The following is a 5,234-nucleotide window of genomic DNA, read 5'->3' on the forward strand; positions in this document are numbered from 1 at the left end:
GAGATCTTCAATCTTAATGAAAATCTACTTCAGAATCCGCTTCAATGGTGTTTTTCGAGTTGTTTTCTTGAGTATTCTATGACGGCTTTCTCATATCTTCTTATTTTTATCATATATAGGTCATAGAATGCCCGAAAAACCTAAAAATGCATTTTCCCACATATTTGGAGTGTGATTCGTAATATTGACACGTTCTGGCACATGGTTGTGTGGCATCCCCTGTGCCTCACATGATTGTGTGTCCAGCCCGTGTGGCTCACACAGCTGTGTGTCCAGCCTGTGTAGCTCTTGAAACTTGCTCTGGTTTTCTGGTTTTCGATCATTTTTCGCTCCTTTTGCTCCCAAAGGCTCTCCTAAGTATAGAAATATGAATTTAACAGATTAGGAATATAAAATTCACCATCTAAATCGAATAATCACCCAAAAACACATTAAGAATGATACTAGAACATGTTACTTTTGGCATTTATAAATTATCATAATGTGAACTATAACCTACATATCACAATAATTCATAGTGAGATTTCAAGCTCACACATAATAATTATGCATAGTAAAACTCCTACTTGGATAAACAAATATCCAAGGGCTTGGCCTTTCTAACAAATAAATATGTAAAAATAAGTAAATGAATAATTGCATCAATAATAAAAATGAAGATATAATAATATACATATTATTATTTTTGATGAAATTACAATTCTTATAGAATTTTATTAAGGAAACTATATTTTAATAAAATTTTAAAAAAATTCAAATAACCCAAAAATTTAATTATATGCAATATTTAGTTCAATGTACTTAATGGTCATTTTCTATTCTCGCCTCACCGCTACTACTATGTTTGAATGTATTACTCTCACTAGTATAATAACTTATCTCACCCCCACCATTTCTTTTAACCTCACCACAGGCAATCTCACCTGTGATCCAAAGGAAGTTGAAGTCTTTTCGAGGAAGGTGGGGGAGTGTTAAGTTAATTCAACGAACTTGATAAAGGAAATTTATAACTATATAAAAAATTAAATGTGTTGATAAATTTAATAGAAATAATTTAAAATATTGTGGAAGAAAAAAAGTTAAAAATATTCACAATAAATTTAAATAAAAACTACAACCAATAAAGGTGATATAAGACTCATCGGGTTAACTTTCTTTAGTTTTCAATAATTTATCATAAAAGAAGTCTTTTCATATTTTCTAAGCATATTTCTTTATGTTTGGATTGACTTCTATTTTGGCAAGCTTCTTTGGTGCTTCTTTTGTAGTAAAATTGGAAGAGAGAGTGAAACGAGCAGGAAGAAAAACAAAGATCTAGCACCACATTTTAGTGTCTCATGACATATCAACTTAATGTGTTGCAACAAAAGAAACAAAATCATAATAACAACACCAACTAGCAACCCGATAGAAGAATTCAAGTCTTTCAAGGGCAAAATTTTCACATCCCAAAAATCGAGTTAGTAGAATTGGGTATTAGATTGTGGGCTCGAGAGAAAAATTGAGTTTAATATCATAGAAATTAATATAGGATAAAATGATTAATTAAATAATAATGGTAAAAATAAAATATTAACAGAATTATTGGGTCTAAATTTGGGTGGTGAAAATTTGGATTAGGTGGTCGTTTATTAAATAATTTAAAACGAATTTTAAAAATAAAATCAAGTTTGAAAATAATTGAAAAAAAGTGTTTTAATTAGACTAAGGACTAATTTGAAAAAAAAGAGAAAACTGGGAGTTTTTAAAAGGCAATTTGAGTCCAAAAGTGAGGCGTTATAAGGAGATTCGTTTATTCAATGTGTGGTGATAGAGTCCACTTATAGGCGGTGATAGAGTCCCCTATATGTTTCATAATGAAAAAAATGTCAATTTATCATTATTTGAGATATATGAGTTACGATGTAGTATGAATGAATTATTATATTGAATGAACTGCTGTTTCATATGAATTGATTTTTCTATGTGAACTGTGTATTCTACGTGAATCGTTTAATTTGTGTGAACTGTTATCTTGTGTGAGCTGTAATAAAAAGCGAATCGTTTAAGTATGCCTATTTAACCTAACCTGATTGATGTGTTTATTTGTAGTATATTTAACACTGATTTAAGTCTTATCACTCATCGATATAACAACCTCACATTTTTCACCTAAGATTTAGATTTATCTCCTCTAAGTTTCTCGTCATGAAAACTTTGTGTATAAATCGAGTGGGTCAATTGTTAAAAAATGCAATCTAAAAGATAAAATTCCTAATAAATAGAAGAAGTGTTAAAACTCTCCACACCCTTTTACCTACACAAGTTTTTCAATATATAATAGTTTAAGGCTAGATAAGATAAAGATAAAGATAAATTATAATAACCAGCCCCCTCGAGAAAATAGTAACACAATCTGCCATAAAAATATCTTCATAAATTCCATGATAAGTCAGTCACCTTTAAGATATGCTTTCAAGTTATTCAACTCAATCTCGTTCAATCTGGAAATCTGATTGCTTGATCCGATTCGATCCAATCTTAAAAGATTTGTTGCTTCATATCGATCTTCAAATATGTGTTAGCACAAGTCCATAATATCATCTATGTTATGGTCCACCGATTTTGGTTCACAAATATTTGTCAATACAAAATAAAGAAGGTTATATGGCTTGTACTGTGCTAAGTGTAGTGGGCATTGGTCACATAATCGCCTCAACAATATCTTCCAACAATACTACCATATCAGGATCTAGATTCTAGCTCCGCTACGACACCCACCAAAAAAAACAAGTCCTACACCAAAATAAAATATAAAATTCACAATATAGGATGTTGGGTTTATCCTACATGGATTGGTTTGACTAAGTCTAAATTTCTCACAACCAGTACAGTTTGTGGGAAGTTTTGAGCCCACGATCCTTACAATCTTGTTTAAATTAAAGAACGGGGATTAAAATATTTTAAAAAATTAAATATAATAAATGATATTTTTATATTTTTATATAATGATACACGAAATATGTAAATATAATTTAACATAATGATACATAAAATATAAATTAATCTAATTTTTGTATACATTTTAAATAGTTATTATAAATTAAGGTATTTTGATAATTTTCTCTTCAAAATGCAAAGTCAAAAGCGAAAATGACCTAAATTACAACTTTGGCTTTTGGGTGGAAAAACACTTTTCCACCATAGTTTTAACTCTAAAAGCAAAATGTTCTTCATTGGTTATTGGAAACACGAAAATTTATGTGTTTTTACATGCCCTTTTTAACTTAAAATCATGCTATTTCGGTTAAATTCTTGTCGAAAAATAATTAAATATTATATACTAATAAATTATGTTAAAAATATGAACATGATGAATTTTAATTAAATTTATAGTTAATTTTGATTAATTTTGACTATTTTCGACAGATTTGCACAAGGGGCGAAAATTGGCTCGGTAGATAATGCTCGAAGAATAAAACCAAGAAGCAATTTGAAGCATCAAGGCAAATTTATTTCCAGCCTAAGATAGTCCAAAAATGTGTGTTAATTCATAATATAATTAATTTTAATTTATTCCCAATATAATTTGGGCTAAATAAATTATTATTAATTAATTATGGAAAAAAGGTCCAGTTGAACCGCATTGGTTGAACCGAATCTAGTGAACCGAACCAGCCACCAATTGGGCTACCTAGAACCGTCCATATGCCGACCCAAATAAGAATTTTAGCTGACTAAATAAGCTTGCAAAGAAGCCCTTAAAGAACTTTCAACCTTGCATGCAAACCCCTCAAAAAAATGTGGCTTTATGGATTTGCCCTAGGCTATTTTTAGCAAAGTTGAATCTCTCAACTTTGCCATATGTGTGGCTGGCCAAGGGGGTCTCTTTGGCTGATGGAATTTGTATGTATGAGCAGTAGTTTGCAAATTACTGAGTTGCCGTGAATTTGTTCGTAGCAGTATAAACATAAGTTTAATAATTCTAAGTTAAAGGAATGTAATTAATCCAACACAATTATATCATCTTGATTAAACCTTATTTGAAATCGTGCATTAGAACCTTTTTATTTTTTTTACTTAGTTTTAAACTAACCCTTAATTTTTAATCATCTTTAAACAAAAATATTTTCCATCACCAAAGTTTTTTAACATTAATTTCATAAATATTCATTTTTATAGTCCCTGTGGGTACGATAACTCGACATTTACTTGTCACTTTATTACTTGATGCAATTGTGTACACTTGCACATTTTCGTCGTTCCAAGTTTTTGGCATCGTTGCTGGGGACTATTTAAAAAAAGCCATTATTTGTGAATCTATTTTTACATTTTGGTTTATTTATTTTCCTGTTTAAATCTTTACTTACTTAATCTTTCTCTGATTATTTCATGTGTTTATGAGTATTGACCAGATTATCGACTTACTCCTTGTGGACCCTGAAATAGAACGAACCTTTCGACAATGAAGAAGAGAAGTGAACCGGAGAAGGACCGAAGAGATAAACTTTGAGAATATGAATCAAGGAAACGGAGCAAACCTTGTTCTGAATCCTATCCTTATTGCTGATGACAGGGATATAGCTTTACGATAGTATGCCATGCCAGTATTTAATTATCTTAATTCGGGTATTAGGAGACCTGAAATCGAGGCACAACAATTTGAGCTGAAGCCAGTCATGCTCCAGATGTTTCAGACTATGGGCCAATTCAATGGAATGCTTACTGAAGATCCTCATCTTCACTTAAGACTAGTTATGGAAGTGAGAGATTCTTTCAAGTTAGCTGGAGTACCTGAAGATGCATTACGACTGAAGTTGTTCCCATATTCGCTAAGGGACAGAGCTCGTGCCTGGTTGAACTCATTGCCACTGAACTCTATTTTTACATGGTAGGAGTTAGCCGAGAGATTCCTCATGAAGTATTTCCCGCCGTGTAAGAATTCCAAGTTCAGGAATGAGATCACAACCTTCCAACAAATGGGTGATGAGTCCCTGTATGAGGCATGGGAAAGGTACAAAGAGTTTTTACGAAAGTTCCCTGATCATGGAATCCCACATTGCATTCAACTTGAGACATTCTATAATGGTCTCAACGCTTACATGAGGATGGTAGTGGACGCCTCTACTAATGGTGCTCTCCTTTCTAAGTCTTATAATGAGGCTTACGAAATTATTGAGAGGATTGCCAGCAACAATTATCAATGGCCAACCAATCGAGCTGCGTCAGGAAGAGTCGTTGGAATACATGAAGTG

The 5,234-nt window shown here is 31.8% G+C and overlaps 1 non-coding gene across 1 annotated transcript; it reads right to left on the reverse strand.

The window, feature by feature from the left end:
• Positions 1 to 4,925: 4,925 nt before the first annotated feature.
• LOC121221442 (small nucleolar RNA R71) lies at positions 4,926 to 5,032 on the reverse strand. Its single transcript, XR_005918834.1, has one exon. It is a non-coding gene; the product is annotated as a small nucleolar RNA R71 (small nucleolar RNA).
• Between the last annotated feature and the right edge of the window lie 202 nt (positions 5,033 to 5,234).

Source organism: Gossypium hirsutum, chromosome D09 (assembly GCF_007990345.1).
Source record: "Gossypium hirsutum isolate 1008001.06 chromosome D09, Gossypium_hirsutum_v2.1, whole genome shotgun sequence".
Classification (NCBI taxonomy): domain Eukaryota; kingdom Viridiplantae; phylum Streptophyta; class Magnoliopsida; order Malvales; family Malvaceae; genus Gossypium; species Gossypium hirsutum.